Source organism: Dasypus novemcinctus, chromosome 3, assembly GCF_030445035.2.
Source record: "Dasypus novemcinctus isolate mDasNov1 chromosome 3, mDasNov1.1.hap2, whole genome shotgun sequence".
Classification (NCBI taxonomy): domain Eukaryota; kingdom Metazoa; phylum Chordata; class Mammalia; order Cingulata; family Dasypodidae; genus Dasypus; species Dasypus novemcinctus.
Genome location: NC_080675.1, coordinates 5,778,735 through 5,801,492, shown reverse-complemented (window position 1 = coordinate 5,801,492; position 22,758 = coordinate 5,778,735). Strand labels below are relative to the sequence as shown.

Genomic DNA, 22,758 nt, shown 5'->3' with positions numbered 1-22,758 from the left:
CCCAAAGCGTTCTCATTCCAGCCGAAGCCGTCACCCTGGACGCCTCCACAGGAAGGGACCCCGCACCGCTGGACCCCCGCGCCCGCCGCCAGCCACCTCTCAACCGTAAGTCGCAACTCGCCGGCCTGGCCGCCGAGGGTGGGGCCTGCCCCCCAGCGCACACCGTGAGGGGAGTCGGGGTCCGGGGAGCCGGGCCGAGGCCGGCCCCGGCCCGGGGGGCTCGTGTCCCCCTGGCAGAAAATAGGCGGCTTCGAGTGCTGTGCCCCAAAAAGAATTTCTTCTTTTCCCCTCCTCCAAATGAATGGCCCTTTGATTACTGAGTCCCCCTTTGGCTCTTGTGCCGCAGGGCAGGCTAGCGTGGAAGTACCCTCGTGAGCTGGGGGGCCCTTCAAAGGGCCAAGGAAAAAAAAACGCAGGCCGAGGGACCGGCTTCTCAAACGGGCTCCGGGCGCCAGTGACCTTCGTTCACCCCCTTGAAATGTCTGGAAAACATAATGGGCAGATTTTCTGTCTTCAAAGTTTCCGGCTAAACCTCTTCAAGTTCTTTATTGTTTGGGACTGGGACACTCAGCGATGGTAATGGGGCGTTTCTTTTGTCTTTGCTTTGAAAGACCAAAATATTTTTATTTTGCTACGGACAAAGCCATCTATTTAAAGCGAACTCTGTGTCTTCGTCTCCCACTGGGAAGGACTGTGTACAATGTGTGTGTCTCTGTGTCCCTGAGAGGCTTGAAACAGGTTTCTCATGGGGATGGCCATTCACGGGGACCCACAGGGGCAGAGTGGGAAGAGGGGTTCTGGGGAGCCCGCCTCCACACCCCCGTCGAGGCCGGGAGCCTCAGGACGAGGCGGTGGCTCTAACGTTTGCCGTGCCCCTGCCCTGCACCTCTGTGTGTGTTTCCACGGACCTGGATCCGGGCACACCTTGGCGGTTACCTGGATGGGGCACACCTTGGCGGTTAACTTGGTGGCAGGGCACGGGAAGGTCTAAGGTGCTGTGAATGCTCTTTGTGTGTGGGGAGCTGGTTTCACTAGAATCTGTTACACTGTCAAGGGAACAGAGGAATGAATGAATGAATGAATGCCCAGAGCAGATAAAAACCCATTAGTGAGGGGAGAAGCCAGGGGGTTAGGGAGAAAGGGTATTGGCATAGACCGATGATGAATTCCTACGCTGGAAGGGTTTGCTGCACAGGAGGACAAAATCAATCAAATCCTGGAGCAATTAGTAGATAGAAAATCAGAGAGGGTCACCCACGGACCCGTTTCAGGCCTTCGTGGACCTAGGAGCTTGTGTGCCTGAGGTTTTGATAAAAGAATAAAACCTAAATGTAAGAGAGTGAATGAGCAAGAATGGGCATGTGGAAACTGACCATGAGGAGGAGATTTTGAGTCCCGTCCAACTGAAAAGATGTAGGAGGAGGGAATAAAGGATCGGAAGGGAGAAGGAACATGGAAACACACACAAAAATAAAACAAGCAAGATAAGGACAAAAAGTTAGGCAATGAGTAGATACAGGATTAGATTAGCACAAACCAAGCTGCAAGTCAGATGCTAATCTGTGCCCTTGGCCTAGAAAAATAAACAATGGAGAGAGTTCAAAGGATGGGTTAAAAAAAATCAAGGCCTCAGAGACCAAAGGCGAGATTGAGGTTTGCCCAAAGGTTATCTAACTCTGGGTGCCAGAGGTCGCCACCTAAAGAAACACTGAAGGTCAACCATGTGGGAGCTAAGCCCCCTCTCGGTAAAGAAGGGGAGTGGACATCACCATCCCAGGATCCACAGGATGGAGGAATAGAGTATGGATTAGAGTGGATTTACTGATATTCTACTATGGAACCATTGTGATTAGTAATGGGAGAAAATGTAGCATTGATCTGGAGACAGTGGCCACGGTAGCTGCTGAGGGCAGGGAGAGGGAAGAAGAGATGTGATGTGGGGGCATTTTCAGGACTTGGAGGTGTCCTGGGTGGTGCTGCAGGGACAGATGCTGGACATTGTATGTCCTACCATGGCCCACTGGGTGGACTGGGGGAGAGTGTCAACTACAGTGTAAACCATTATCCATGCAGTGCAGCAGTGCTCCAACACGTCTTCACCAAATGCAATAAATGTCCCACAATGATGAAAGAGGTTGTTGATGTGGGAGGAGTGGGGTTAGGGAGGTGGGGGCGGATATGGGACCTCATATTTTTTGAATGTAACATTTAAAAAAAAAATAAAGAGAAAAAAAAAGAAACACTGAAGGACAAGAAAAAAAAAAAACCAAACCAGAAAGGAGATGTTGCATGGCTGGATGAATGGGTGAGCGGTGGAAATGGAGGTGAGGCCTGTCAGGTGGAAGAATGGGAGAGAGAATGGCAGAAAAGATCTCAATAAAATCAAGAAGCCCCCCCAAAAAAACAACCCATAGGCCTAGAGGTAATGACTGGGTGAAAAGATACATACGGAGAGAGAGGCGGTGCTGGGAGGGATGGCAAAAGGTCATCGCCAATCAAGGCTGTGCCTACTTCCCTTCTGGAACCCCAGCCCTACCAGAGAAAGAAGTGTCTACAAAAGAGAGGGAAACAAAGGAGGATGGGGCCCTCACTCCTTGGGAGGGCTTTGTGGGGGCTTTGGCCCACCTGAGCTCCGTGAGCATGAAAGAAGGCAAGTGCGGAAGAGTGTGGGGAAGGAGTTAGGGGACGCTGTAACCAAAGAGAGGCGTGAACGGTAAAAAGGAACACGGCTAACTCGATGGATGCACGAGTAGAGCCACGCGAAGGCCAGGCTAAGGACTCACCCCCAATTCTGGGCATCCAATTTCGTTGGTCGAGGAATAGGGAGCTCAGACAAAGAAAGCAAGCAGGAAAGAAGGATGGTATGAGTGAAGGAAGAAATGAATGAGATGGGAGTCCACGAGGACCCAGCATGGGTGCTGGCAGGATGCCTTCTGAGTCGCTGACCCATGGCAGCCGACCTGCAAAGAAGGAAATTGTGCAAGCCCGAGAGAATGTGAGCGGAAGGCAGAGTAAACGGAGAGGGGCAAGATGGGACGCGAGGTAATAGATTAACAGACACATAGAGATGTTTACCGTAGAGAGCCCTGCTAGGAATAAGAGCGAGAGGGGGAGGAAAGCAAGCACACGATTAATTGGCATCTGTGCTGCTGGGCTGGGTAAACAACCACCAACCAAGGAGCAGCTGGAAGCATCCGTACGGGAGAGCCCGAGTGGGCCACGGAAGAGAGGGCCCGGGCACTGCAGATGCTGACCTAGCCAGTTAGGGCCACCTGCAGTCCAGAAGCCTACAAATGAATATTTAAATGGGGAGAAGGCAAGACGGGATGTGTGGATGAATGAATGAAAGGAAAGAAGGAAAGGTGTGCGTTGACTGGTGCTGGTTCCAGGAGGCTTTGGGTTCATCCAATCTCAAAAGAATGAAGGATGGAAGAAACGAATGAAAGAGCAGTAGAAAGAATAAATAAGGGGGAAATGAAAGCAAAAAACCCAAACCCAACACAGGAGTAAGACGATAATAGAGAAGCAAGTTGGACAGTAGCTGAGAGAGGGCTGCTTCAGCACAGGTTGGGCTGATTCACTCAAATCTGTGGTCCCCAAGTTTTTGTTGTTTTTGAAATTAGGAGTAATTTCAAAAACACCACCAGGAGAAGGCTGTTGGAGAGCGTGACTGCTTGAGTTCTGTAAGAATGCAAGAAAAGGAGATTGATAGCGTGAAGGAGAGGATGAGAGGAGGGAAGATGTAGGAAAAGAAATTAAAATAGGCATGGAAGAGAGGCACTTACTGGATAAATGCTTAAATATAATGAATAAATATTACTTGTTAAGTATACTCAGTTGTCAAAGTTTTGAGGTCCATAAATAAAAGAACAAATACTTGAAGGAAAGAAAGAATAAGGAAAGGTTAAGTAGAGAAATGATTGTGTGAATGAGAGAATGAGAAAGATGATATTAATTAATTCAGTTCTGCACTCGAGGCTCATAAGAATAAAAGGATGCAGGAAAAAGAAAAAAGAAAGGGGGGGCATAGAAAATGATGACAAGATTGATAGAGGCAATAAAAATCTGCTGAATGAATAAAAGTGCACATACATAAACAGAGCAAGGGCTGAGCTAGGACCAAAGAAAATGGAGCCAAGAATTATGACTAATTCAAAACTGGGCTCCTGAGATCATTGAATAAATCCCAAACCAAATCACCAGTACAAGGAATTAACGCACAAAGGGGTGCCCACGTGGGCCGGTGTCGAAGGCTCTGTGAACCTCAGATGACAGGATTCCAATTCCGTGCACCTGGGGTCCCTAAATAAAAGGCTCAAGATTGAAGTAAAAGAGTGACAGAAAGAGTGAATGGACCTCCGAATGACTGAATTAGAAATGGAAATGCCGGGAGCCCAGTTGCTCATGGGATTGTCACTCACCCCTCTGGGCACCTGAGGGCTGTAAGACTGAAAAGATGCAAGGAAGAAAGCTTCAGGGAGGGGAGCAAAGAGAGAACGAAATGAGGTGAAAGAGAAAGGAAGAAGTCAAGTAAACAGTGTGTGGGCACATCGGTAGGCTATTCTGCTAGGGTTAGCAGTGAGAGGCACCATTAATCATCTCGTGATTAACCACAATACACGGGGATGAGCTAGTCCACAGTCACGTTTCTAGGGGTGGGAACATGGAGAGAATTCAAAAAATAAGCAAAAAAGGAAGGAGAATAAACAACCAAAGTGATAGATGAGTCTTTACTGGAGGTGGCCCTTGCCGGGATTATCGTGAGCGCACGGACACACTCCTTAGATAAATACGCTGCCCCTCCCACGAATAATTGAGGAGGGGAGGGCCACACCTGGTCTAAAGACCTGGCTGCACCTGCCCGCTTAGAGTAAAAACAGGTCCAGTGGAGACCCGTAAATAAAAGAATGCACTCCTGGGTGGAAGCAGTTGCCTGAGTGCGGGGAAGACATCACAAATGCAGCACAGGGACCAGCGGGGTTTTTTTTGACAATACAATGACGTGCACGGGAGATGAGTAGGTAGAAGACCCGAAATACGACAGAAAATGAGAATAAATGAGAGAGTGAAGGATGAATGAGTGGAGGAACGAAACGGAGCTGCAGGGGCAGTGGTGAGGGGGGCGCACGTGCCCTTCTAAGTCCGATTCCATGTCCCCGAGTTTGTAAGGAGGAGAGAATGTATGGAGGAGTGAGGAAAGGGAGAAAGGTGAAATTTGGAAAGAAATAGACAGGAGTAAGGAATAAAAATACTATGTGAATAAGCAAATAGGACTGGTGCAGGGAGGTTTGCATGAAAGCCAGGCCACTCAGCTCTGAATGGAGGAAAGGATGGATGGATGGATGGAGGGGGGTGGGAAGGATCCAGGGTTGAGCCAGCCATGTGCAGGGGCCGTCTCGCTCCCTCTCGTGTATCAGTTTCCCCACCTGCAGACTGGGATTGGCATCCGCTCCCTGCGAGGCTTGATGTGAGGTGGCCACGCCCTCCCTGCAGCCCTGGGCAGGTGCGGGGACCAGAAGGTGGCAGGGACGCCCTGCGAGGGCGACTTTGCCCGCCAGGGGGCAGCAGAGGGCAAGGGGAGCAGGAGGCTGGCCCCGGGCTCTGGGTGGCCCAGGGGCCAATTGGGAAAGGTGGGCGGCCAGGGGTGCTGGGAGGGAGGGGGACCCAGGAGCCCCATGGAGGCTGGCCTTGCCACTTTCTGAGCTGTATTGCAGGCCGGCCCCCACCAGGGTGTGGTGGCCCTGGGGCAGGTGCCCTTCTGCGCACCCCCCCCCCACCCTGTTTGCAGAAATGATCCCGGGGTCCTAGTCCCCCTGCTGCGCCATCCCCGGAGCCCGTTTCAAGGCCTCTCTGTCTTCTCGACCGTCCGACCGTGTGTGCCGTACTTGGGTGAAGAGCCGTGTTGCTGTGTTTCGGATTTGTCCCTTCTCTTGCCGCTCGCCCTCTGGGGGGTCACGCGTGCAGAGGAGGGGGCTGTTGCTGTGATGTCGCCCCCCCCCCCAGGCTCCTCTCTGCAGTGGGCAGGGCGTGTCCAGTCGTGTGTCGTGTGCCTGTGTGTGTCTGTGACAACAAGAGCCAAAGCCCCTTTATTTAACCTTGGCAAGTCCTGTTTGGGACATTAAAAAAAAAAAGCTTCTCCGTCACCCGGTGCCCTGAGCAAGGAGCAGCAGTTTGGCCAGAGCCCCCGATCCATGGCACGGAGCTCGTGGGAGGCTGGGGGGTGGGCGTGGGCACGAGGCTGGTTCTACCTCGTGGACGGGGCATCCCCGGGATAGTCTGCAATGGGCACAGCATGGGGGGGGGGGCGGGTGGATGCTCAGATCTGCCTCTGGGGGGGCAGTTGCCAAGCCCAAGGCCCGAGCAGCCCAGAGGTGGGGGACAGGGTGTCAGAGCTGTAGGATCTGTAGAGAGGATGGGAGGGAGGGGGTGGGCTGGAGGGGTCACCCTAGCGTGAGCAGCCCAGTGGATGACACCAGCATATTCGGAGGCGGGGGACATGGCTCCTTCCATGTCTGCAGCACCAAGTGTCTCCTAGACCCCAAGGTGTTCCTCGGGAGCCTCACCGTCCAGTCCAAGTGTCCCTGTGGACGTGGGTGGGGCCGCAAGGAAAGGATGAGGGTCCCTGGAGCAGCCGGGCATGGGGCTGTCTAGAAGCCCTGCTCAGGCTCGGGGAGACTTCTGGGTGGAATGGGGAGGGAAGGGGGGCCCCTAGTCAGGTGTGGGGACAGGACTACCCCAAGGGGGCCTTCTCCCCTCCTTTGTGCCCCTAAGTGCCCATTGAGGAGCTGCTCCCAGGGGTCCCCAGAGAAGCCCCAGGATGCCCCGCGGGTGTGGGTGGGCTGAATTCTAGGGTTTCCCTGTAAGTGTGAGGGCATGAGGGCTTTGGGTCTGGGCTTGCTGGGAAGTTTTGGGGTTCTGGGGTGCAGAGGGTACCCTCCCTGCCTGGTTCTTCCTGGGCCTGCCTCTCCTCCTTGGTCAGGGCTGTCGAAAATGGGCTTTTCTTCCTGGCTTTCACCTTTTTTTAAAAAAAGGCAGCTCTGCCTGTTAACTCTGACACGGACACGCGCCCCATCCTGCCCCCTTCGCTAAGCTCTCTGGGCCTCTCACGCCCATCTTCCCCCACCCCCCCAGCAGGCCCCGCTCTGGAGTACAGCCCCCCCCGGCTCCCACCCATCTGCCCCTTCCTCTGAGGCACGCTTTTAAACGCGGGCACCCGTGCCTTGGCTCTGACTGCCATTTTCCCCGCTTTCTCGTTCCCCGCCTTTCCCTCCACGTCGTGCCCCCTCCCTGGCTGGCTGTGTCCCCTCAGCCCCACTCTCAGCGTCACCTGCTTCCACTCTGCATAGGTCCCCTTTTTTGGCGTGATAACTTAGGCCACAGCTAACAGCACAGGCGCTCCTTTTTATTCTCACAAGGCCCTTTCATCCATCTGGAAGCCAGGGCTGCCCCCTGTGTCCTGTCCCCCCCTGCTGGAGCGTGGACCCACAGTGGCCTGGCTGTGCCGAGTGGTCGTTTGCGTGTCCTGTGCTTAGCGTGCCGTATGCTTTGAGCAAGTGCTTTCTGGGTGAGTGGACGAGGGGCCAGGCCCCGTGTGGCCGGGTGCGCGGCTGGTTGGCTGATGGTGAGAGGATGGAGGGATGGATGGAAAAACCGACTGGGGCGTGAGCAAGTGCGAGTGCTGACGTTGAGCTCTTGGGTGAAAGACCAGGGACTTCCTGCGTGAATGTGCACTAGTTTCTGAAGATGTCAAGCATCTCACCGTGTCTGGAGCTGTATTCGCGTTTTATTAAGATATTGCTGATTTACCGCTGTTAAAAAAAAAAGTGCATTTTCGTCATTTTAACTTGCTTTGTTTTGGTGATTAACAAGAGTTGGTCATTTTCACAGATGTTTGTTAACAAATTGTATTTTATCCTTTGTGAACTGTTTGTCCATCTCCATCGGGGTCATAGCTTTTGGAAGGGACTGTCCGAGGACAGAACACATGTCCTTGGGGCGTAGTGAGCTCTCCGTCACTGGAGGCATTCAAACGTCTGGGCAGCCCCTGGGTGAGGGTGTTTTCGAGGAGATTCAGGGAGCAGTTGTAGGGTTAACCTAGGTGGCCTCTAAGGCCTGTTGGACTTCAGGGTGTCCAGTGGGCGTTGGCTGCCATAGCACCATCCATTTTTGCAGCCCTGGCATGTTACAATTTGTGTCCACTGGGCGTGCTTGGGTGCTCGTGACTTGTGAGCATCCCAGACTCACTGTCCCAGCTCTTTCTGGGACCAGGAATGCCTCTTCTGTCCCCTGTGCCCAGCCCCTGGCCACTGTGGGCTTCACGCCAGCCCGTCGCCCACCCGACCTGGGCCTCTGCCTCCCCCTATGTGGGGGAATCGAGCCAGAGGACCTCCCAGCCCCTTGCCTTCCTGGGGGTCTGTGATCTGTGAGCACAAGTCCCCAAGGCCCAGCCCGGACGAGTCTAACTGATGAGTGGAACGTTCTGGATCAGTTCTGATGGCGCGTCCCCTTTCGTTTTATCTCGATGGGGACCCTGAGTTCAGCGTTCTCAGGGGCACATGGACCCCGCACTCTGGGGGGCTTGTCCTCATGCCCTGCCCCAAAGCCGGCCGGGGCTGGACGGTCAGGCCCGGCTGCCGGGGAGGGTCATTCCCCGGGGAAGGCTGACTGCTGCTTTCCAGACCCGCCCGGCAGAGAGGGTCTTCCCTCCAGGACGCCCTCCCACGGCGCCCGGCCCTGCTGCGTGGTGGTCGCTCGGGCTGCTGCTTTCTTCCCTCGTTAATCGAACCCTTCGTCCCGCCGTGCGCTGGGCAAGCGTTTGCTGACCTGCTGCCCCCAGCCCTTCTGAAAACGAGCTTTTCCTGGGGCCGGCTGTCCAGTGCCCCAAAGCAGGCGCCCTCCCCGATGGCTCCCACCTCCGGGGTACCGGCTGGAATCCTCAGGCACTGCCCTCGCCTGGCGCTCGTCTGTGCATCCAGGGTCCTGCTCGTTTGGGAGACATCCCCAGGCGGCGCCCTGCCCGGCACGCGCCTTGCCTTCCACCCTTCAGCTTCCTCTGCCGAGAAGCAGTGGTGGCACCCCCCCTGGCCGCCCCCCCCGCCCGGTCCACCAGCACTTTACAAAACGAGCTGGTGCCATGGCAGAGCTGAGTCACAAGGACTCATTTCCTCCGCTGTGGCCAGGCGCACTCAGCGGCTCACGCGTCTCGGGCTGAGCTCTGTGGGACGTTTGATTGCCCTCCAATTGTTCTCTCCAAAACGAGGTTGATTAGTAATCAGCAAACTGGGTGCTCAGAAATCACAGCCCACGTCCTCAAGAGGCCACGGTGGGCGCCGGGGACGGCGGCTTCTGGCTGCGAGGACGCTTTCAAGTCCCTGGGCTGCTCCGGCCCCTCCCCAGGCTGTCCCAGGCCTTTCCTGTCCCTTTGCAGCCGGTTTAGTGCTCGGCTCTTGACGGAAAATCAGGAGGTGGTCGCTGGCTGGCGTGGGCAGCACTTTGCAAAGTCCCAGGCGTGGCCGAGCCTCCTTTGGCTCCCGGCAGCCTGCGGGCTGCGGGGGGGAAGGCATGGGTGGGTCTTAGCGACTGCACCTGGAATTTGGAATATTACCCCTTGCATAGGAAGGGACGTTAGTGGGGCAAAAGCTAGGACCCCGGAGCTGGACAAACTGTGGTCACCTCCTTGTGAGCGCCTGGTCTGTCCTCTGAGGGTGGGGCCGACGCCCACCTCACAGGGCTGTTGTGAGGAACCCTCGGAACTGGATTTGGAACTGTGTTTCCTGAAGGCCCGTGCGTGTGCCCCGGGGGTGTGCGGGGGGCGGGGTCTGGGTGCCCGAGACAGTGTGGCAGGAAAACATCCTCCTGGAGGAGCAGGGGCGGGGTATCGTGGGAGAGGACTGGATTCGCATGGCATTTCAAGGTTAAGTAGGAGTCATTCGGGGGTGGGCGTTCACCCAAGGGGATGGGGGGCTTTTGGGGGCATGCCCCTGGACGCCCCCGGGGTACACGGTCACGCGCGTCTCTGTAAAAGGTTGGAAACGCCTGGCAGTGCTGCCTGAAGTTGGGGACGCCTGCCGCTGTGCCTGGCCCGCAGGCGGCCCCCCCACCAGGGTCCCTTCCCAGGGGTGGCCTCTCTCCCCCAGAAGTTGGGCATCAGGCATCAAAGATGCTGTCGGCCCCCTGCCTGGTGCCCCCTCTCCCCTCTCTGTCCCTGGGTACCCAGCATGGCGCTGGCCAGCGGTGGGTGCCGAATGGTGGGTAAGTGGGTGCATCAGCAATGAGACTGGAAAAGGCACGTGGCGGATGTTTCTAACCTTTCCTATGAGATTTTCCTATGAGATTGTATTTTAACCTGTTAACAGTCGTATTGTATTTTATGGATTTTTATATGAATTGTGTTGCTGTAAAATCAGAACTCTCGGGTGCCCTGCGGAGAACTTCCGCCCTCTGATTAGAGAGGCAGTCTTTAGTGTTAGAAAGAGCGCAGGCTCCTTGATTCCCCAGTCCCTGGGGCCGCTCACCTGATTGCACAGTGGTGGGCAAGTCATTCGCCTCTCTGACCCTCGGTCTCCTTTTCTCAAAGCCCCGGGGGCCCGGGACGCCTACCTCGCAGGGTTGTTGTGAGGTTTGGGGCCCGGGTGGACGGTTGCAGTGCCCTGCTGATGCCGGCTCTGAGTGCAGATGGGCACACGCTGGGGCTGCGGGCTCCAGTGATGCCCTACCAGCTCTAAATGAAGGAGAAGTCCGCTTTGGCCTCGTCTAACTGCGTTTCCATCAGGCCAGGCAGCTGACGTGCGGGGGGTGTGGGCCCCGGCTGCGGGGCTGTTGGATTAGTGAGCAACAAGTGCCCCTCTGCCTCTTTCCGGCACGGGCTGCCGCTGGCACATGCGGGTTGAAGCTGGCGGCTTTGGGTTTGCCACACGGCCCAGCTCTCAAGAGGACAATCTGCTGGGGGGGGGGGGGGACTCCAGTACGTCTTTGTGCGCCCAGGCTTTAGGTTGTTAGCAGGATCGGGGTGACCTGAAGAGGCGGTGAGGAGCATTTTGGGGGTACAGCTAACTCCTTCTCTAACTCTCTGGCAGAAAGGCCTGTGTTTCTAATTTCCTCCTGCCCCTTTCCTTTCTTCCCTTGCTGGACGGTAGAGAAATTGTCCTCAGCACCTCTGCGGGCCTGGCACCTAGGCTGGGTGGGGCTTTGCTCCCCAAATGCCCCCTGCTCTGGCTGGCGGAGAGACCCTGGGCCCGTTTGACAGACCAGTAGCTGCAGGGTCAGGGCAGCTGTGCCTCTCTCCTGGGTGCAGGACCTGCCGACCCCCGGCCGCTAGGCCCCCAGCCCCTCGTGTGCCCTGGGCAGGGGGCTGCTGGGATGAGCCGGGGGTGCAGCTCCTCCAGAGCCCAGTTGGGCCTGGGGCGGTCGTGGACATGGGCCCACGTTCCGTAAGACTGCTCTGCTTTGGCGGAAGTCTCCGGTAAGGATGCCTCCATCAGAGGCCCAGAGTCCTTCCCCGCCCCGGCTCGTGCGGGGAGGGCAGCGCTGTGCTGTGTCCTGCGGGCCCAGGGTTGAGCGAGGGGCCGTTCTGGCTCCCCCGCCCTCGCGCCTGCGTCCCCCGCAGCCTCGTGGCCTCCTCCCTGCTGTAGGATGAGCGCGGCTACCCCGGGAGCTCCGGCCCCCTGCTGTAGGTTGCCCGTGCTGTCTGGTCTTGGCACCTGGGCCTCCCTGTCTGCCACCAGGACCACCGGCCAGTGTAGGGTCCCCGACTCTCCCCTCCCTCGGGCTTCCTGAGGGGCCCGTGGGGGGATCGGGAGTCTCTTCTGGGCGACTGAGCCCTGATGTGTGTGGACCCCTTGTGGGCCACGCCTGGGGGTCTCCAAGGGTGAGGCCTATCTCAGGTGTCTGTTGTCCTCTCGAGGCGGGCAGGGCTGGGCGACAGCAGAAGCTCAGCGAGGTTGGGGCCTGCTTCCCCTGCTCTGGGGCCTGTGCTGCTTTGGCCTTTGCCAGCCCCACTTCTTGCAGTAGGAGGTGCCTAATAGATGCTCTTGGTGATCTGCCAGCCTCGCTTTCTGCAGTAGGAGGTGCCTAATAGATAGATGCTCATTGGTGATCGGCCAGCCCCGCTTCCTACAGTAGGAGGTGCCTAATGGATGCTCATTGGTGATCTGCCAGCCCCGCTTCCTGTAGTAGGAGGTGCCTAATAGATGCTCTTGGTGATCTGCCAGCCACGCTTTTTGTAGTAGGAGGTGCCTAATAGATGCTCATTGGTGATCTGCCAGCCCCGCTTCCTACAGTAGGAGGTGCCTAATAGATGCTCATTGGTGATCTGCCAGCCCCACTTCCTACAGTAGGAGGTGCCTAATAGATGCTCACTGGTGATCTGCCACCTCTGCTTCCTGTAGTAGGAGGTGCCTAATAGACGCTCATTGGTGATCTGCCAGCCCCGCTTCCTGCAGTAGGAGGTGCCTAATAGATGCTCTTGGTGATCTGCCAGCCCCGCTTCCTGCAGTAGGAGGTGCCTAATAGATGCTCTTGGTGATCTGCCAGCCACGCTTTTTGTAGTAGGAGGTGCCTAATAGATGCTCATTGGTGATCTGCCAGCCACGCTTCCTGCAGTAGGAGGTGCCTAATAGATGCTCTTGGTGATCTGCCAGCCCTGCTTAGGAGGTGCCTAATAGATGCTCATTGGTGATCTGCCAGCCCCGCTTTTTGTAGTAGGAGGTGCCTAATAGATGCTCTTAGTGATCTGCCAGCCCCGCTTCCTGCAGTAGGAGGTGCCTAATAGATGCTCATTGGTTATCTGCCAGCCCTGCTTCCTGCAGTAGGAGGTGCCTAATAGACGCTCATTGGTGATCTGCCAGTCCTGCTTCCAGCAGTAGAAGGTGCCTAATAGATGCTCACTGGTGATCTGCCAGCCCTGCTTTCTGCAGTAAGAGGTGCCTAATAGATGCTCATTGGTGATCTGCCAGCCCCGCTTTTTGTAGTAGGAGGTGCCTAATAGATGCTCATTGATAATTTGCCAGCCCTGTGCCTAATAGATGCTCATTGGCTCACTTGCCAGCCCTGCTTCCTGCACTAGGTGGTGCCTAATAGATGCTCACTGGCTGAATAGGACAGGAGTTGGAACGTGTGGAGCGCTGGACTGTCTGGCTGCTGTGTACGTTGGCCCACGTGCTTGTCTTTCAGAGGAAAGTGTGTGTTTTGGGGCGAAGATGCCTTCGGGGGACGCCCTGCGGGGTTGACCCCGAGGCAGCGCCTGCAGGACCCAGCTCTGGTCTCGTGAACCTTTCTGCAAGGATTTTTACCTGGTATAAAATGTCTTTGGGCTGGCATGTCCTCCTTTGTGGTTTTAGCCCAAGCAAGAGTGGGCGTGTGGCAACTCCAAAACTGGGGCCCGTCCCGGCCGCCCCCGAGGCTGCGTGCCGGCCTCCAAGCCCTCTCCTGGGGACGGGAGGTTCCCCGCAGCTCCTGGCTGCCCACTGTTGGCTGCTGGCTGCAGGCCCGTGCCCAGGCCAGGGTGGGGCGCTGGGCGAGGACCCCAGCCCTGATGCCTTCCACTCACGCTGTTGCCTGGCGGGGCCTGGTGGGCTCCCGGGGGCTTGCCCTCTTGGCTTCTGGTCCTGCTGTCCCCACGTACCGGCCTCGGGCACCTGGGCTCACCGCCCCGACCCTCAGTCTTCCCACCTGTGCAATGGGAGTGATTCTGACGTGCCCAACTCAGGGGCAACTCGAGAGGATGGGGGGCGCCGGCCGCTGTGTGCCCGCAGCTGGCCCGTGAGAACGGGGGACAGGGTCTGAGGCCGCCCCCCGGCCCTCGCCGCCCCCGCGGCCCGGGCGCTTTGCTCACCTGTAACCTGGAAATAGTTGCACTTACCTGCCACGTGGGTGGGGGCAGGTGATTGAGGCAGAAGAGGGCGTGTTGGGGTTAAGCTTCAGAAAAGCCAGAAGAGGGTATTCTAGAAACGCCAGAGTTTAACTGGCAACAGGTGGGGCAGGTGTGCTGGGAGCGAGTTACAGAAAAGACCCCAAGTTCTAGACTGTGGGTTAGGGAGAGAGTAACTGGAGGTTACTGGGGTGCGGCAGGGGTCCCAAGACCAGGGTCAGACTTGCGGAATCCCGCAGGCAGGGTGGAGCCGGGGCTGACTTTGGGGACACCGGCCGCTGAGGGGCGCTGGGTAGGGGGGCAGGAGCCGGCTGGGTGCTGCCCTGCCGCCCCCATGCCCGTCCGTCTGCCTGCACGTGAACTCTTGTCACCTGGAGCAGGTGGCTTCAGCGGCACCTGTCTCCCTCCACAGCCTCAGGGACGCCTAGCCACGTTCCCACGGGACTCGCAGCTCCGGAAGGAGGGGCGCCCACCCCTGGCCTCTCTTTGAGGAGAGACACACCCTCCAGGACGGACTGGGCTGAGCAGGGCCCCGGCGGTGGGCCTGCCCCCGCACGCCCGCTGAGACTTGGGGGTGCATGGAGCCTTCGTCGCACGGACACCTACCTCACAGGGTTGTTGTGGGGACTCGCTGGCGGGGCGCGGCCTCTCAATAAACGTGTTTCTTGCCTTACCAAAAGCGGTGACGGCTGTGACTCCACGAGAGCTGAGGGGACGAGCGTCGGGTGCTCTGTCCTCACCTGGGGTTCCCGAGGTTCACGCGTGTGTCCAGCTAACCCGGGCCCCCTTCTTCTCATGGTTTCTTTCCAGAAGGGAATGTAAGTTGGGAGGTGAGGGGGAGCCTGACCTGGGGGGCTTGAGAGAGAGAGGCCCTGAGCCAGGCTCGCTGCTCGCCCCGGAGCCTGGGAGGGGACGCTCCCCCAGAGCTGTGACTATGCACCCCGTAGCCCCCACGTGGGCCCCAGGATTGCCAGCCCCCTGGAGCTGGCCGTGAGCGGGTGGCCACGGTGGTCCAGCCAAATGTTTATGGAGAGCCTCTTCCAGGCTGGGGCAGAGGTAGGGCCTCAGCCAGGTGTGGGGAGGTGAGCCTGGCGCCCCACTTTCCACGTGAGCCAGTAGAGAGCGGTCAGGCTGTCGGTAAGCAGCGTCTGGCCAGGGCTGACGGGGGCGAGGGGAGCAAGGGGGCAGGCGTGCTGTGCCCCTGAGTGTAGACGGAGCCCTGTAGTTAGCACAGCTGGCCCTGCTGGAGCAGATGAGGTGGACGTGTCCTCAATGGGCACAGAAGAGGCTGACCGTTGCCGCCGCCGCCGCCACTGCCACCACCACCACTGCCACCGCCACCACCACCGCCGCCGCCGCCGCCACTGCTGCTGCTGCCACTGCCACCACCCTCACCACCATCACTGTCGTCACCACCACCACCGCCGCCGCCACCACCGCCGCCGCCGCCACCGCCGCCACCGCTGCCGCCTCCACCGCCGCTGCCACCGCCCCCACTGCCGCCACCTCCACCGCCACCACCGCCGCCACCACCGCTGCCACCACTGCCTCCACCACCGCCTCCTCCTCCATCTCCTCCTTCTCACAGGGAGGTGCCTCGAAAGAGCTGCAGGCACGTCCAGCCGTGAGTGTGCTGTGTTGCACGTGGCCCTATTTGCCAGGAGCACCGTGTTTAGAGCTTGGCTGGGGTCACCTGATGCCCCAGTCCTGGACCAAGACTGTGACATTGGTGCACTGGGTGATGTACCAGGCAGCAAAGGGAGAAGATGGCCTTGAGTATGCCCCACCTAGATGAGCCCGTGCCCACCCAAGAGGGAGCTGAGGGCCTGAGAGAGACATGGTGTGGTGTGAGCAGCAGCCTCAGCCATTGACAAAGCTCAAGCATCCAGGACTAGAAGCCCCATCCTTGGCTCCAGAGCCAGGGACCTCAGCTCCACCCTCCTGGGAGGCTCAAGCGTTCAGAGTGAGGGACCCCCTTGATTTTCCAGAGCTAGGGTCTTCACCTCCATCCTTCTTCAGTGCTCAAGCATCTAGAATGAGTGGTCCTCCTTGCTGTTCCAAGCTGGGCCCTCAGCTCCAGCCTCCGATGAAGCTCAGGCATCCAGAATGAATGGTCATCCTTAATGTTGCAGAGCCAGGGTCCTGAGCTCCAGCCTCTGACAATGCTCAAGCACCCAGAATAAGAGGTCCTCCTTGATGTTCTAAACTGAGGCCCTCCAGCTCCAGCCTCTGACAATGCTCAAGCATCCAGAATGAGTGGTCCCCTTGATGTTCCAGAGCTAAGGTCTTCAGCTCCAGCCTTCTTCAGTTCTCAAGCATCTAGAATGAATGGTCCTCCTTGATGTTCCAAGGTGGGCCCTGAACTCCAGCCTCTGATGAAGCTCAGGCATCCAGAATGAGTGGTCCTCCTTGATGCTCTAAGCTGGGGCCCCCCACCTCCAGCCTCTGACAATGCTCAAGCATCTAGAGTGAGTGGTCCTCCTTGATGTTCCAACTGGGCCCTCAACTCCAGCCACCGGTGAAGCTCAGGCATCCAGAATGAATGGTCTTTCTTGATGTTCCAGAGCCAGGGTCCTCAGCTCCATCCACTGATAATGCTCAAGCACCCAGAATAAGCGGTCCTCCTTGATGTTCTAAGCTGGGGCCCTCCAGCTCCAGCCTCTGACAATGTTCAAGCATCCAGAATGAGTGGTCCCCTTGATGTTCCAGAACTAGGGTCTTCAGCTCCATCCTTCTTTAGTTCTCAAGCATCTAGAATGAATGGTCCTCCTGGATGTTCCAAGCTGGGCCCTCAACTCCAGCCTCTAATGAAGCTCAGGCATCCAGAATGAATGGTCCTCCTTGATGTTCTAAGCTGGGACCCCCCCACCTCCAGCCTCTGATAATGCTCAAGCATCTAGAGTGAGGGTCCTCCTTGATGTTCTAAGCTGGGGCCCTCCAGCTCCAACCTCTGACGAAGCTCAGGCATCAAGAATGAGTGGTCCTCCTTGATGTTCCAGAGCTAGGGTCTTCAGCTCCATCCTTCTTCAATGCTCAAGCATCTAGAATGAGTAGAACTCCTTGACGTTCCAAGCTGGGCCCTCAACTCCAGCCTCCGATGAAGCTTAAGCATCCAGAATGAGTGATCCTCCTTGATGTTCCAAGCTGGGGCCCTCCAGCTCCAACTCACACACCCAGAGAGAGGGGCCTCACACTTGATGTCCAGAGCTGGGTTCCTCAGCTCCTGCCTCTGATGAAGCTCAAGCATCCAGAGTGAAGGGTTCTCCCCTTGGTGTCAGAGTTAGGGACCTCAGCCCCAGCATCTGCTGAAGCTCAAGCATCCAGGATGAGCCTCTGCCTTGATGTTCCAGACCTGGTGACCTCAGCTCCAGACTCCAATGACGCTCAAGCATCCAGAATGATGGTTTCTCCCTTGAGGTCCCAGAGCCAGTGACCTGAGTCCCAACCTCCGATGAACTTCATGTGTCCAGGACTGATGGAGAAAGTGTCATGACCACGGGCTTGCCTGGGCAGGGCTGGAGATGGGGAGGATCCCCAACCCTCCCTCTGGTGGACTGCAGCGTCCCTCCCTAGCAGCACCAGAGGTGACAAGTGACATTTGAACCCCCATGGAAGAAGGTTCCAGGTGCATCGGAGAGAGGTGGAGAGGGGATGTCTGGCGGGAGGAAGAGCGGGCAGCGAGAACTTGTGGACTGCGCATGAGAACTGTCACCAAGCCCAGCCAGGAGTGCATCGAGATGCGGCGAAGAGCTGTTTTGTGCCTCCTCGTTGTGCTGGACTCGCGGCTGGCCACAGACCAGTCTTGACCCACGGGGCTGCCAACTTGGCCGGGCCCTGGAATGTAACCCAAGCTGGTTTCTGTGGCTTAGCTCCTCTCTGAGCGGAAGGTGCTAAACGCCCACTCGCCAGCCCGGTGTGTAGTGGCTTCCTCGGGCTGCTCGGATCGGGTTGCCTCCTTCCAGCAACGGAAGTTCTCTGAGGTTAGGACTGGGACGGGGCCAGGCCGCTGGAATGGGTGTCAAGGCGACCTAAGAGGTGACGTGGGTGCCCGGCGCTTGGCGTGGATACCGGTTGCCCAGAAGGAACTGCGTTTGGGGCTGGAGCTGTGCTCTGTGATGGGACCCGGTGGCCTCCAGGGACTTGGTTAGAGCCGACTGTCCAGCAAGAGATGACGAGGAAAGAAATAAAACCAAAAATTGTGACCTGCCTAGAAACTGTGAGAATGTATGGGTAGACAAGTAGAAGCAAGTTAAAAGTATAGATTTCAGGAGGTCGGGGGACTGAGGGTTATCCTGGACGTGCTTGCGGGAGAATTCCAGGAATCTGGCATGACCAGCTTTGCCTTTTGGACACAGCCACAACGATGTATCCTGGAAAATGACTTCTGTGCAGTTGGGATCTGGGCGAAAGGGAGCAGCTAGCAAGAATTCTTGAAAAACACGTACGGAGGTCCTAAAGGTGCCAGTGTCCTTTCTGTAGTAAGTCCTAGAAATTCATTAGAATTTGGAACTGCGTACGCAAAAACTTTTTATGAATAACTGGGACTCGAGACTGGGGGTGAAGTACAGGAGACACATCGTCTTAGAGAACTGCCTGCCCCACCCCCTGATTTGGCCCAGGTATTTTAGGAGATTCCCAGGAATTAGTAATTTAAAAATCATTCATTGCTGATTTCCTAGACGTCCCTACAACAGATGCCGAAGCCAACTGCAAAACGGATGAGCTGGACTTAGAAAGTTGGTGAAGAAAATGTGAACCCTGTTCCATAAAATCATCAGCCTCAGGGAACTGGGCTCAAAATAGTGCAACGGCAGTAGTGGAAATGAAGACAAGATGGAACTTTCTAGAGCATCAGACCAAGTCCCTTTGGCTTAAGCTAGATCAGAGAGTGTTATTTTACAGTGGATCCCAGGATGGTCAGTTGGGGTCTCATAGATGTTTCCGGGGAGCTGTGTTGCATACTAGATTTTGCTGTGGGGCATATGGGTGGTGGGGGAAGTGAGAAGTGGGTAGAATTCCTATCTGCCAGGTGGGAAAGACTAGATTTTAGGTTGTGCTTTCAGGTGGTCAACACAGAGAGCTTCCCTTTGGTCAGGGCTGTGGGCCTCCCATTTTACAGATGAGGACACTGAAGGCTGCCCCAATTTTACCGAGACTCAGCAGGAGCCCAGAAGCAGGTGCCTGTGGTCACCCAGCAATAGAGCAGAGGCAGGAAGCCTTGGCCCGGGTGGCCCATCTCTTTGGGCAGGTTGACCAGAAGTCCGGGCCGCCGCAAAGGCAGGCGCTAAGGACCCCAAGGCATGTGGGCGACAGCCAGTGGAAGAGCCCCTTCTGGGCAGCTGGAGAGCCAGGCCAAGCCACAGTATTGCCTCTAGTCCCCCCCCACCCCGAGCCTCAGTTTCCCAAGCAGGTGCTCACTGGCTGGGCTTCACCCTCCGCGGGGCCGGGCGTGCTCCCTGGGTGACCAGCTCCGGATGTCACGGTGAACTTCGTGAATGGCGCCACTTGGCAAGATGGGTTGGTGCCAGAGGTGAGCGACGGACGGGGGAGAGGAAAATCCCGGCCTCCGCCCCCCACCCCTGGGAGGGCCCGGGCCCGCGTTTCACTGACACGTTCAGCTCGGCTCTTGGAGGAGCAGGCGACGGAGACGCCTCGGGCTGCAGTTTTCTCCTGGATGACTGATTTTCCACTCTCGTCCTCGCCAGTGGCTGCCGTTTCGGAGCTGGGGGCTGGAGTGAGGACAGGTGGGGCAGGCCCCCCTGAAAAGCCTTCTCCAAGACACCCTTTGGCAGGGGCTGCTCTCAAATCCCACCCTCCCCACACGTCCCAGAGGATGCTTTGGGTTCACCCCGATGAAGCGAACAGAGCATTTTATTGGACTGAAGTGGAAACACGCCCCCTCCAAGGCTGTGAGGCCCTCCTGGGCCTGTGAGTGGGTGGGGGAGGTGGGTCAGCAGGATGGGCTAGAGCGGGCAGTGAGGTGCTGGGACAGCGGCCAGCTGGCAGGGCCGGGGGGTCAAATCCAAGCCAGATGTTGGGTGATGAGTCAGCCCAGGAGGGTAGCCTGCTCTGCCCCACGGGGACACTTGGGAGGCTAATTGGATGGCTGTCAGTGGCCTCCCCGGCCGCCTTCCTGCAGCCAAGGGGTCCCTGGGCAGAGCCCTCCGGTCCCCAGATTGCCCGGGGTGGGTTGCGTTCTCAGCGTTAGCTGAGTTCTTCTCAACATTCATTTTTTTTGAGTCCTGCTGGATGCCTGGCAGGCCCTGAGCTGGGGACGGGAGCCCAGGGGTGACCCTGTAGTTGGGTGGGTGGGCAGCTAAACAGACGTGGGTGGTGGGGCCCTTAAGGTGGAGGGCTCACTGCCGGGCTGGGGAGGGGGGCAGGGGGTGGGAGCCGGCAGGGTGCCCTGGTCCGGAATCTCTATACCTGCACTTTACAAAGCACTTTATCTGGTTGTGTGGTGTTGGCTGGTGGTGGAAGGAGTGTGCAAGAGCGTGCGTGGCCGTGGGTTGGGTTCCAGTTAGCACCCCCATTTCACAGGCAGAGAACCTGGGGCTCAGGGAGCGGCACAGGCTGCTCTGGGGCCCCTTGTGAGTCCAGAGTAGACCTGGGGTTCAGTCCCCTGGAGCACCGAGGCATCTTGCCTGTGGGGCTGTGATGGGGGGCACATCTTCAGAGGCCCGGGGTACCCCAGGACTCCCCAACCCTCCAGGCCCCCCTCCCCATGGGATTCCTGTCCTGCTTGGGCTTGGGAAGGGAGCACAGGGGCTACCAGAGCGAGCTCAGTCCCCAGTGGTCAGGGGAGCGTACCTTACGGGAGGAAGGTGCACACACACCTGACCTGGGGCCCCGCAGTCACCTCCCTTCCGCTTCGATTGGCTGGGGCCCCAAAAGCCCAGACCTTAGCCAGCACCCCCGCTGCCTCGGGCTGCTTTCCAGGCCCTTCGCAGAGGCCGGCGACCCCGTCCCGTATCTGAGGGTCTCCAGCCCCCCTCCCCAGCTCCCAGTCCAGCCCCATTTGGTGAACCGGCTCCGGAGCCCATCCAGCCCCGGGCTCGGGTGTAGACGGGCGCCTGTGCGTGCGTGTGCGTGCCTGAGCGTGTGGTGTGGGCGTGTGTGCATGAGCGAGCGTGCGTGAGCGGGCGTGTGTGGGTCCGCGTGGGTGTGAGAGGCAGATGGTGGAGAGCGCCTGAGCAAGAGGCAGAGTGGGTCTCTCCCAGCCCCAGAAGCTCTGGATGCGGATTCCACGTCCGCTTCCCCCAGCCCCGCTTTGTGGGGACACCGGCGCCCCGTGACCCTGTGGCTGAGCCCCCCAGCCCGTCGGTGTCCAGTTCTGCCAAGAGGAGCGGCCTCGGCCCTCGGCCCCCTACCTTCACGGTTCCCACCCCCTGCCCCCCGCCCCCTCCCCGGGCCCTCTCCCTGCCTGTGGCTGGCGTCTGACCCGGGCTGCCGCCTTGGGTGGGGGGGTCCCCCTCACCCCTGTGCCAACGCCCTCCCACCCACCCCACACACCCTTGCCTGGGCCAGGGGTGGGCCACACCGGCCTCAGCCTTGCCAGCTGCTGCCCGGGGCCTCCGCCCCCAGCTGCTGGCACTGGCCGGGGACTTCGGGACCAGACGGAGCCTCCCAGCCTGCGGTGCCACCCCCCGTGATGGAGCCCGAGACCCAGAAGGAGCCTGGGACCCGCCAGCCTCCAGGTCAGTCCAGCCCCCCGTCTCGGATGTCCCTGCTAGGTGACACTCCTGATGTACTTGAGCACCTTGATTTGAATTGAAAAGTGACAAAAATGAGCACAGGCTTTGAGCCTGGCTGATGGGTTTGGCTTGCCGGGGAGGTGGAGGGTGGGCTTTCCGGCAAAGTGACATGAGCAAGAGCTACAGCTCTGGCTTGGACAAGTGTCCGTGTGGACACGAATCGGGCGTGGACGATACCAGAGGCCAGAGGGCGCAGCTGTTGCATCTCTTTAAACCTGGTGTGAAAAAGGTGTGTGTGACAACCGAAAAGCAGGTGGGGGGCAGCGCGCGACACACGGATTTTGGAAATTCACTCCAGGGCGTGGACGCAGGAACGCTCGTGGAGCCCTGCTCTGCGCGGCCGCTGGGTCCTCGCCCGCCGGATTCTCGGCCCTGGGCGTCGTTTTCCCAGCCATAGACGTGACGGACGTTCAGCTAACGAAGCTGGTGGGGGGCAGTGAGCTGGACGCGGGGCTGGACCGTACAGGTGCCTGCTTCACGACCTTGACCTCAGCCTGGGAAGTTTCCGGGCTCAGGCCCACAGGCCCTGGGGTCTTGCCCTTTGCCTCCCGTCTTCGGAGGGGCCCCGTCTCGTGCACGACTGTCACCGTGGACTCCCATCATAGCTCCCGTCACCCAGGGCTGTGTCCCTGTCACCTGCGGCCATCCCCGAGCGCGGCCGGGTCCTCCCGGCCCCCCATCGCCTCCGCTCGGCCTCCGCTGCCCGCGCACGGCACCTGCTCTCTGTCACCGAGGACCCGGCTGGGCCTCCAGCGCCCGCCTCGCCGCCGCCGTCCTCGCCGCGTGCTCTCTGGCCTCCAGGGCCTTGTACATGGTAGGCTTTCACCCCTCGGTTGCTTAGCCGGTGAAGGCCTACTGTGTACCAGGCCCTGTGCCAGACTTCAAGTGGACGGACGCTGCCCCGGGAGCGCGCTGCCCGGAGACGCACGGCGCCAGGGCCCGGGCGCGGGGCCGCTCGGGGCCGGGGCCGCCTCTGCCGGGCTCGTGCGGGGCTGGGAGGAGAGGGGCCAGGGCTGGCACCTCCCCGCTCGGCCCCAGGGTCCTGGCCCCTGGGGCCCGGCGCAGCTCCTGCCCCCTGAGGAAGCCGGGGTCTTCCGGCTCAGCCTCCCAGCTGACCGTTCGCGGGAGACCATCGAA

The 22,758-nt window shown here is 58.6% G+C and overlaps 1 long non-coding RNA gene across 7 annotated transcripts in view; it reads left to right on the top strand.

Moving 5' to 3' along the window:
* The window catches only part of LOC101429800 (uncharacterized), a 31,787-nt gene extending 17,241 nt beyond the window's left edge, over positions 1 to 14,546 (top strand). For 4 of the 7 annotated variants that reach the window (XR_009184398.1, XR_009184394.1, XR_009184400.1 and 1 more), the window contains 2 exons: positions 22 to 105; positions 347 to 14,546. This is a non-coding gene — a long non-coding RNA (uncharacterized lncRNA). The remainder of the gene's footprint in view (positions 1 to 21; positions 106 to 346) is intronic. The other 3 variants (XR_009184401.2, XR_009184395.2, XR_011648260.1) reach the window with 3 other exon arrangements.
* The last annotated feature ends 8,212 nt before the right edge of the window (positions 14,547 to 22,758 follow it).